Genomic DNA, 11,776 nt, shown 5'->3' with positions numbered 1-11,776 from the left:
TTGATTTAATAAAAAAAAAAACTGATATACAACTAATCCTTCATCCTGCTAAATTCAACAGGCCACACTTCCAGGTAGGTATAGAAAAGATGGCAGCCTTTATCCCGGAAGCAATGTTATGTGGTATATTTTGTGTAAAGTTGTCTCTTTGTTGACTTTTTTTTTTAAGCACTCCCACATTCTCAAATGCAATTTTTGTAGCATTTCGTTTCCCAGGTTCACTGTTCTCTGAAAAAATTCTAAAAATTGGGTGCTTGACCTGTGTTGTTGGTTTCTATAATTTCAGGGCAGAGCCACACATTCATGAGCAATTGTAAAAGTGTGTTTGATTTTTATAGCCTGACTACAGGTACTGTTGATGACCTACTGAGAAGTTTGACACCATTTTTACAGAAACCTGCACTTATGGTTTTAATAACAGTTGAAGTATAAAAATGAAATTGGTAAAGCACTTTCCTGGTGTGGAGGTAAAAGTTCAAGATTTGCTTTGTGGCTGTTATCAAATATACAGTAGGGGCAGAAAGCAACTTCACCTTTTAACCTAGTGTACCAAATATTGATTATCAGCCTGTGTTCCATACAATTCATGGAAAGCCTGCTATATTTCTGTTATTTTCCTCCAAAAGATTAACTCTTTAAAATGCTGAGAAACACAGGAAAAAAAATCCAAAATTTAAAGAAGGATTAATCAAAGCGGATGCTTACTGTATTAAAATTTTTCAGCTTCTCAAAATCTCCCTCATTTCTGATACCTGCGACTACTTAAGGAAGATGCAAGCCAGCAGTGTTCTCCCCCCCGCGCGCAAAGTGTGTGTGTGTGTGTGTGTGTGTGTGTGTGTGTGTGTGTGTTTATGAGGGAGGGAGGGATAACTTGTTTATTGGAAGCAGAGGATAGTCTAGATCAGGGCTGTCAAACTCATGTCACACACTGGACACGCCTATTCCCGGTTTAGCGAAAGGGGAAAAAAGGCCCGATACGTCATGTGATGACTCCATGATCCATCTAATTCTATGATTTTGATACCTAGCTGTCATAAATAGATATAGCAAATGCCTCCAAACACTTATATAATTTTTACTTCTGTTATTAAGCAAAGATTAATGACAGCATTGAAAGTATCTCAGTATTATCCTTTCCCAATAAAATGTGAGGGAAAACTCAAAGGAGCTTAAATGTCTGTTTTGTAACAAGATAAATTCGAAGGCTCCATTCAGGGGCTGAAAATATTCCCTGCAAAAATTCAAGCATGTTTTTCAGCCACTAAGTGAAGAAACATTTGTATTCAGTGATGGATAATTTCTCTACTACATCTAGAAGTTCAATTAAAATGATTTTATTATGACCAGTGAATTGTGTGTGTGTGAAACAGAAGACAATAAAATATCTTAAATTACAGTACAGGTAGTCTTTGACCTGTGAGCCACTATTGGGACCAGAAACTCAGTCACTGAGTGAAGCAGTCATTAAGCAAATTGCCATATGATTGCTTTGCTCAGTGACCACAACCCCAGCATTCCTGATTACAATCATTAAGTGACCTTGCATATTGTTTAGTGGACAGAGTCCCAGGTAAGGAGCGTAGGGCTGCCTTGGTGTATATGGGGAGGAGGGGAAAACAAGGCCTTGGAAGGCTCCATTGAGGGGCTGAAAATATTCCCTGCAAAAATCCAAGCATGTTGTTCAGCCACTAAGTGAAGAAACATTTGTGAATGGCCTGCACCAAGTCTCCCTAGCTATCTAAGGCAGTGGTCTCCAACCTTGGCAACTTTAAGACCTGTGGACTTCAACTCCCAGAGTTCCTCAGCCAACTTTGCTGTTGGTTCATATTCTGGTGGCTTGCCTGTCAATGTTGATGAGGATGGTCTTAGATACTCTCTGGTTGGGCTGTTTGCTATTGACTTCTTTGGCAGTTTCTTGACTGGGGTATTGTTTACTTGATTGTTGGTCTGACATTAACCTTGGAATTAATCTAGATCAGCATAGATTGCTTTCTAGCACTGATGATGTTAGTTACCCAGTTTGGGTAATGAAACGTCTGCAAGAAAACAAGCAAGCTCAGAGAGCACCAAGGACCCCTCATTTCAACCCTGAGCTACAAATATTCTCTGTTATTGAAGCCCCACTGAAATATTTAAGGGCTATACTTATGGTCAGATGTGCTCAAACCTAGCTTTCCTTGATTTCAGTGAGATTTGAACAAGACTACTCCTGGATTCTAACTAGTGACCATAGAAAGTTTGCAATCATTAATTCCCTCAAGATGGCTAATTGGAAAAGAGGCCTTCAGCTGTATCTGCACTTGCGTTATTGCTTAGTGGAGTATCTATGTGTGAATCTGCAATAGAGCCAGAGTATTCAGACAGCTCCTGGAGGGAAGCTGCCTTCAGATTCTTTGGCAAGTTCTCTTGTTCTCTTTAGAGCCATCCTGCTTTGAAGCCAAGCCTGGATCTTGTGTCTGTACTGATGTTTGAGAACACGAAAAGGGAGCTGAAACAGGAGCCAAGTATCTGCCAGGCTGTGTGGAGAGAACTTTTATCATTTCTGTCAGAGACATCACAACTCCCTTGTCTTACCATGCATCTTCCTAAATGTGACAGAATATTCAGCTGTTATTAATTGAATACGCTCTAATTTAATGGCTTAGCAAGAGAAAGAGTGACTGGTTTGTTTCAACATGTATTGCTGTTACAATGGTGTGTGCTGTGCCAGTGGAGGCCATTAGAAATCGAGGAAATTCAATTAAAACTAGTCATATAGAGTGGAGCAAAGGCATTGATGGTCCCAGTCCTGATTAGATAATTGATAAGATGATGTAGGATAGATAATTGCAGAAATCTCTCCATCAACTCCAGACCCCCTCCCATCTGCACCAAAAGGGGGAATAGGAAAAATTCCACACCTTAATTAGTTATTTTTATATGTTACAGTATAAGAAATTTAGCAGAAATAACATACACGTTATCACTTCTAATTATTCCTGAGGTTAAATTTACATATGTATAAGTATAGTTATTTATTTAAGATTAATGCTTGATGCAAATTGATTTAGGGTTTATAAAGTCAAAGACTAAAATCTCTGTTCTTTTAGGAAAGGAAATTGGGTGTCTTTCAGCTCATTCCTACTGGCGTGGACTCTAGATTCCTAAACAATATATTTTACTATAGATTTGGCATCCATTGAAGAACTCCCCAAAAGTTCTTAACAGAGTTGGAAGGAACCTTGTAGGTCATCTAGTCCAACCCCCCCCCCCAACCCAAGCAGGAGACCCTATACCATTTCTGACAAATGGCAGTCCAATTTCTTCTTGAAAGCCTCCAGTGATGAAGCTCCCACAACTTCCGAAGGCAACTTCTGTTCCATTGGTTGATTGTCAGAAAATCTCTTTATTTCTAGGTTGAATCTCTCCTTGATCAGTTTCCATTCATTATTCCTTGTTTGGCACATTGTGAAACAAACTGGTCCCATGTGATTATTATGGCCTGCATATTCAAGAGAATACTGGAGGTTTCCCAGTATTTAGGACAGCTCACTCATGTTCATCTTAATTGAATATAATCTACATTAAAATGCTATAGAATAGATTACTGGTAAGTGTACATCTCAGTGAACCTGTCCATCTCCAACAAAGCTGCATCCCCAAAAGCTATTAGCCAAAAAGAATAAGAAAAGGGGGAGATCTATATTAGAGAAAAGGCAGTACCTCATTGTTTGAGCACATGTTTTGCATGCCAAGGTAAATACTTCTTGGGAAGGGGGATTTGAAAAGCTGGTTCCATATTTAGTATAGACAGAACTGGACAAGCTGTGCCACCCAACTGATCAAGTATAGAGATGAAATGAGTTGCTGCATTTGTAAATTTATAGCCTCTGTGTGTGCTCTCAGGTTTGGAATGCAAGGGTCTTTTTTCCTCCATCCCTTACAGCAGATGTGACTGAGCGTGGCAAGATTGTATACCTGGAAAATGGCAATGTTGCTTTAATGAGCCACATGTATATGCTGTATTCATGCTCTTGCATGCTTCAAAAACCTTTTCAAAATCTGAAACATTACAAACTGCAAGCAGTGTTACTTCTTCAAAGTCCTATCCCAGTTATTTCCCCAACTCCAGTAGCACTCTTGATTTCAAAGATGTTTGGGGCAGAGGAAATATATCTAAATTGGAGAGAGAGATTACATTTTTAGGGCAACTTATCAGGAACCTTATGTTTTGCTCATTATACTTGGTTCTTTTCCTAAGCTGATTCCTTTTAGGATTTTTCACATGGGAGAAATCTTTTCCTGCTTTAGGAAAAAGCCATACCTCAGACCTTTCTACACACATTTTAAAATAAAATGGCCTGACAGATTGGCAGGAAAGACGACATATATTACAGCAGGATTTTTTTTGAGTTTGGTAATTCAAGCCCAGGAACGGATGCAACTTATATGACCGGAGGGACATATGGAATGAAGAAAGAATGTGTCTTGAGCGAAGACTTGGTTTTGGCAACTGACATTGATGGAGTTTCGAAGGACCGAAGAGGAAATAGGGATGAAAAAAATGTGTGCTGTAGTCAGCTGACAGCAGGCAAAGAAAATTTGAAGGAAGTAGATGCTGCCTATGAACTCAGCTGTAGCCTGAATAGGTAGGCCCTGTGGCAAAGTGGCTGATTATACAAAGGCTGAGTTCATCTAATTATGCCCTCCGGGAACAGTAACAAGCCAGGCTTCTATGTAATTGGAGGCTCACACCAAGCGCACTGTCAGCCTGCAGTCTTGGTGGAAGAGAAGGCTCCATTACGATTGGCGCAATGTTCCTAGTTGAATGTGTGAGCAAAGCACTATTCTTGGTAGTGAACATTACCTCTCACAAGAATTAACACCAGCATAGGGTGGTGATAGCACAAAATTTCTATTCCTTGGAAGTGATTGGGGTTCAACAAGGCAACTTTCATTTTCTGCTCCAGGCATGTGCAATGCTTCAATTTGGCTGCTTGCTGCCAGCAATGTGCGACCCACATAGGTTTTACAAATTATGTATCATTTTTCTTATAATCTAATCTTTTCTTATAATCATTATAAGCCTGACCCTAAGGAAAAATTATACCTGCTTTTGTGCTTCAAGCCATGAGCTAGAGCAGAGCCTGGCAGAAGTTAGATCAAGATCTTCTGTTAGGTCTCCAGGTGATTGCGGTATTTCAGCATGGATTTCTCAACCTCTTTTTCGCTACTTGCTTTCGGCTGCCATTGAAACGGGCAGGGGGAGGCCTGGTATTTGGGAAGGGAAGTTTTAATTACAGGAGAGATTGTGTAAAGGGAGTTTTGTTCTCACCATCTACTGCGCATGCTGGAGATAGTGATGGGAACCGCCAAGGCCAACTGTCATCACCAACCTGATGATGCTTTTTGAAGATGGAACTCACATGACACCTAAGGGATTTGCAGATTGGACAGTGGGATGGGGTTACCAGGGGAAGAGGGTTGGGTCACATATTGGTGTCTATGATTTGCACGCTTTTGCCTCAGGTCTTGCTTTGCTTAACTGCTTTCATAAACAGTAAAAGTACTCTTAATTCTGCGAAATGGAGTTAAGTGGTTTCTTTCTTGGTTGCTGAGGGAGGCTGGCTTGACATTTACTGACTCATAAAGCCAGTGGTGAGATTCAAATAATTTAACAACCGGTTCTCTGCCCTAAGGAACGGCTGGGTAGGCGTGGCTCAGTGGTCATGTGACTGGGTGGCCGTGGCCAACTCAACGTCACTCACGTCAATGGGTGCTTCGCCTTAGCAGTTACAATGTAATAAGGGTTAACGGGAGAGGCAGTTTCTGTAAGAAGGGCAAAAAAGATTAGGCTAGAAATAAAACCAGAATGTTTCCTTCCTGCCTTCCTTACAGGATTAGCCCTGTAAAGTGGAAAGAAACAAAATATTTTTTCCAACAACCGGTTCTCCGAGCTGCTTAAAAAGTTAACAACCGCTTCTCCCGGATAGGTGTGAACTGGCTGAATCCCACCACTGCATATAAAGCCTTTTTCTCTTAAATTGGGCAGCTAAAATCAGAAAACCTGAAAGAAAATTGGAGAAAATTTGTGAAAGATAGAGCATATATATGAGCCCCATGTTCAGAAGCATCAAGCTCTGCAATTTTGTGTCCATTTAAACTACTATATTACATCTGGCTCTAATCAATGGACCTTGGAAAATCAAATAAATCCTGTAAGTCCAAAGACTGTCTATTGTGAACTACAGCATCAAATCAGAATGCCAGAAAGCTATTTCCTGGATACCACTTAATCAGACCTGTTACGCTAGGCCCTTTGTTGCCACTGTATCATGCTACAGAGATGTTTTCCTAATTCAAGGATTACACTGGAAAGAAAGCGAATCCAATGTGTAAGTAGGAACACGAGCTACAAAATTAAAAAAAGCCTGCTTCAATTACCATATTGCTTGCAAATCGATAGTGGGCTTTTTTACGCTGAGAGAAACTGAAGCCTATTTTATAAATCAAACTTTAATAGAAAAATATTTTTGCATTAACCTAACTACAGTAGTTCTAAACAAACAATTATTTGATATATGCTATGAGGAACAAAAGCATCCTATAAATGAAAAGCTGATGTATGTATATACCAGGGGTGGGTTTCTCGCCCCGTTCCAACCGGTTTGGTTGGAACGGGGCCGGCGGCGTCCTCGTGCACGCGCACGGTGCACGCATGCGTACTAGTGTCTGCGCGACGCTCCAGCTGCTCCTGGACGATCGCGCAGGCACTGTATGCGTCCTGCGCATGCGTGGAAGCGCAGAACTCGTCAAAACCGGGTAAGGACCGCGGGCGGGCGCGCCCTTCGCCGTTCCCGGAAGTTACTTACTTCCGGGTTCGGCGACCAACCGGTTCGCAGGGACCGCCGCGAACCGGTTGAAACCCACCCCTGGTATATACAGTACTTCCTGCTAAAATAATAGCTAACATAACAAAAATAATCATTACAACTGACATGCTACTTATTAGTTCATATACATGTAAGGCATGTCAGAAGATTCCTGAGCTAGAAGAGTTCTGTAAGAAAATGGGGGGGGGGATTCTAAAGACAAGAATAGAAAGACTGCTAGCTGTCTTCATAAAACACTCGGAAGCCATTGTTTCTGACAAAATAAGTTATTACAAAATACTAATTTTAAAAGTGTCCAGACTTTTGCACTTGCCATTTTCATTATTTTTTTTTATTTTGAATCTGTAACAACTGTGCATGAATAGTATGTATGTATTCAAAATTTGCAGAAAGACATTTTATTTCACTTTGTGCCATGTAGATGTTGTGTCAGCTTCTGCTTATTAATTAAAATATATAATTTGATTAGGTATATCTGAACTTTCCTTCCAACTATAATAAATAAAGACAATCTGATTTTGATGAAGGTGTACGGGATACAATGTAGGTTTAAATCGGCATGAGAGGACTAAAATGTATATCAGAAATATGAAATGGGATCATATAGGTTTTATTGGGGCATATGAAAATACTAGTTCCTAAATTGGTAATAATTGCATATTAGGCTCCAGTGAATGTAGATGTAGAGGAGAATGTAGAGGAGACAGAAAGAGACAAAAATGCAAACTGAGTTTGATGGAAATTAAAAATAGTTTTGGAAGTACATGAAGGTAGGCAAACAAGGAGTCTGCAGCAGAACGAGTGGGGTTTAAAATAAAATTGATGAAATTATTTGGAGTGAAATTTCAATGAGGGATTGCTGAAAGGAATCATTTATAGATTTTTATGGAGATAACAGTGATATCTCAAAGGGTGTAATTGATAAGAATGCTAACATTTGTTATTGTCCAAGGTAATAATTATGAAAAGGAAGTCATAAGTGCTATGAAAAAGTTGACAATGATCTACATTGTTTTAATTGGAGAAATGTTAATGTATGGATATAGAGCAACATGGCAAATTTTTGAACATATGTGAATACTCCATCTGAAGATTGGAAGCATATCATCATTGCTCCCCCATCCAAAAAAAGAGATAGTAATGGTAATAGTATTTGTGAGATGGGTGACCATATAGATTTGATCCATTAATTAACAATACAAAAAGTATAAGGGCATTATTTGGGTAAGGATGTTATGGAGGATGTGTGGCAGAATTCCGACTGAAAAGATAAAATAAGTGACAATGAACAAAATTTAGAAAATGCACTACATCTTTATGCTGGGCAGAGATGTGCAGATCAAATTTTTACAAGTTACTGAGAAATGTATGAATGTGAGATTTTTTTTTAATATTGTTTAATTAGAGAAGCACATATTAAAGAGCTTGAATTGTGGAATGCTTATGAAAATATGTAATTCAAGGTTGGTTGATGATTGCTTAAGAGTAGTATGTGGTGTAAGTAAAACATGAGAATGGAGTGTATGGATATCGAGGAAGCAAGGATGGTTTGCAAGGATATAAAGTAAAGGCAAAGCATAACAAAAGAGGTAAATGTAAATTAGTTTTAGGTCCTTTTTTCTTAACTCATGCTTTCAATTACTGTAGCCTATTGTTTCTTCCTCCTTTTCTGTGTCCTTTGCATACCTGGAAAGAAAATTGCATGATGGACATGTGTTCTGTCCCCCACTTCACGGCTCTTAACAAACGCAGGCAGGCAACTTAAAAGGAAGTCTTTCTCTATCAGTTTTCAGTTCAAACTGGCTTCGAGCCCAAAAATAACATAAATACAAGTCTCCGACAAGAATGCAAAACCAAAACTCTTACAAGCAATGCACTTTTTCCAAAGGCTCCACGAATCAGGTTTACATGAAACACCAGAGCACTTATCCAAGTGTAACAAGCAATGTTGTACGAACCCAGGAACACACGAAGGAACGTATGAAGGAACGGCGTTGACTCCTGCGACTAGGGCGTGGCAGTATCCGTCCTTTTATCTCCAAAACCCCACTAACGAGCCCCAGCTGCATCATTAATCATTGCATTCCGAAAAGACTCACAGCAGACATCTGCTGAGTCACAACAGACATGTATGTATATATAAGCAACCCTATGGAAGTAATCATAAATGAATGTGATGATGTGAATCATTCTAGCATTATTTGGAGTATGTGTTAAATTTCCACATGTGTCTCTTGTGTCAATTGCCGAGGGGAATCCACTTTTAGTTTCACCCACTTAAATTGGAGCCTGTGGCTGGAGCGCGGGCGGGCGGGTGGAGGGGGTGGATGTAAAGCTGGCTCTGTATTTCCAGAGGATTCTTCTTCATTGCATTTCCCCTTTTTGCAACATTCTTTTAAACACAGGCACTGCTGGCTTGCTGTTCATTATTGCTTAAATATATCATTGTACTGTGACATGGCTCAGGGCTAATGAAACTCCCGCACTGAGTGACTGTATACAACCAGAGCTGGTAAAAAGCAACATCGAAGGCTAGAGGCACTCCCCAAAGAGCCAGGTTTATGCTCTGCCGGATGCTGCGGATTGACCTGAACTTTGCTGAGTGGAGAGTATTAGAGAGCATATGAAGTAAGGGTCATTGCCTAATGGTGTCTGCCAGCGACCAACGGAAGGTGATTTCCTGGTGCTTGTGGCTCACAGCCGCTTTCCCTCTTTGCAACTGACATCATTAATGCAGCTTCCAGCAACCAAGCCTCATGCAGTAAGCAAGGAAAAGCAGGCTTTAGAATTACACCAGGCATTCTGCAGGTCTCCTGTTTTCTGAGACTATTCCCAAGTCTCTGGTAACTGTGCTATTTGTACGTTAAAAAATCTATTTTCATTCAATCATGCTACACATCCAAACTTCCTTAGGCTTTGATTCTTGTTTGATAGAAAAAAGTAGCTGTCACGAGTCTCCCTGAGCCCTAACTAATGTGGCATGAAATGCTAGCTGTTTTACCTTCTGTATTTCGCATATAATTTGCATTTGACAATGCCAGAGTTTATTGGTTAATACCCTGCTGATATATAGTCTAAGATGGTCAAATACTGTTTTGTTTTTAAAAATTAAAACAAAAGATTTATGGAAAAGTAAAAAAATAAAAGAAATTACTACAAAAACAAAACAAAAAAAGAACGAAAAAGGAGGAACTGTTAATATATATATTAATCAAATGTGACTTCTAAATTTACCTTAGGAGAAAATAATAATTAATAATTGCTTATCATTGCAAGAGAATATAAAATCTATGCCACAGAAAAATATGAAACATTTTTATTCCATTTATTGAAAGTTTGTTGAATCCAAATAATGCCTTTCACTGTTATTATTTCATAATGAATGGAATTACTTCCTTTTTAATTTATCATCCAAATTTAGGTATTTTTATAGTTTACCACTGTCTCATGAGAAGCTCAAGAAGGATTCAGGGAGGTGAAACCAGCCTTGCTGGGGCCCCCGTAGGTTTCTCCCTGTGGGTGCCCTGCAGACATATCTGTTGCTTTGCATTGTCAGCTACTAAAATAAATAGCTATAGCAGTTAGACTTATATACCGCTTCATAGGGCTTTCAACCCTCTCTAAGCGGTTTACAGAGTCAGCATATTGCCCCCAACAACAATCCGGGTCCTCATTTTACCCACCTCGGAAGGATGGAAGGCTGAGTCAACCCTGAGCCGGTGAGATTTGAACAGCCGAACTGCAGAACTGCAGTCAGCTGAAGTAGCCTGCAGTGCTGCATTGAGAAGCATGGAAACAGAAGTGGGAATGGAGTCAGAATACAATAGGAATGTAGAACTCAGAGTGAACTCTGATGAAATCCAAGAAAAATAGCAATACAGATAACAGGGGGGAAATGGGGTAACCATTCTCTTAGGTTTTAAACAAGATAGTTTGATTGAGGTAGAGAAGTATTTTTCATATCAAGAGTCAAAAGGTATCAAAGAAAGCTGCACTCGGCCATTTGATCAAAAAAAAAGTGAACAGACCTACAGTTTCTATGTCCTCCAGAGTCCAGAGCTTCAATAGCAGGATAGGAGTGGTAGATTGTAAGGCGAATATTTCTCTATAGATAACTGCCACATTTCTTCTTTTTTTTCTCCTCGGTTTATTTTCTAGCATTATTTTATATGTTATAAATTATTAATAAATAAAATGATATTATATTCACAATTGGCAAGCCTTTATTATAGGGCTTATAGTATAATCCTTAATCAGAAGTGCATGCCCTCCTATTTCACTGGGACTTACTCCATATAAAAGTCTTTTTTATCCTGATATGGTAAAATAAGAGTGAGTGCAAAAAACACTGTTATCTTCTCCATATTCAACTAAGGCACAACATTTAAATGAGAGTGCATATTCTTCCTTTAAAGGAATAAGTGTCTGTCTTTCTGTCTATCATGCACACGCTTCTCTTGCTTAAAACATTTCCCAGGATTATCGATCAATTAAAAGAACTAAGTGGAACAATTCTTCAGTTATGTAAACCTTCGTGGATGAGTTGCAAAATCATATATCCATGTCCTTTTCCTTCAAAGCGCTTTTTTTCTTCTTCACTTAATTCACACATTAGAAAACACAACTTTCTTTTCTTCTAGTGCAGCCACACTTACGAGTCAGTTTTTTGTAACCCTGTCATTAAAATGCGAGGTAGCCTACAGTAATTTGAATATTTCATTCCACCGGCTGCTAGCCCGCTCTGCCTTACAGATGGTGCTTTCTCCATCCTTCTGGACTAGGTTCAATTATAAATGAAAGTGGGGAGCTTAGATTTGTCTTTTTGTCTCTGCTTAGTTGGAATAACACAATAAAGCTTGATGGGTAGAAACTCCTCAGCCCCCCCTCCGCTGTTGCCAAGATCT

General features: G+C 39.4%; 1 protein-coding gene across 3 annotated transcripts in view; it reads left to right on the top strand.

The window, feature by feature from the left end:
- PBX1 (PBX homeobox 1) overlaps positions 1-11,776 on the top strand; it is a 316,860-nt gene that overhangs the window by 207,201 nt on the left and 97,883 nt on the right. The gene's annotated exons all lie outside the window — the stretch shown is intronic.

The sequence above is a fragment of the Thamnophis elegans genome, chromosome 11 (genome assembly GCF_009769535.1).
Source record: "Thamnophis elegans isolate rThaEle1 chromosome 11, rThaEle1.pri, whole genome shotgun sequence".
Taxonomy (NCBI): Eukaryota; Metazoa; Chordata; class Lepidosauria; order Squamata; family Colubridae; genus Thamnophis; species Thamnophis elegans.
The sequence above is the reverse complement of the archived record's forward strand: the minus strand, read 5'-3'. Positions and strand labels throughout refer to the sequence as shown.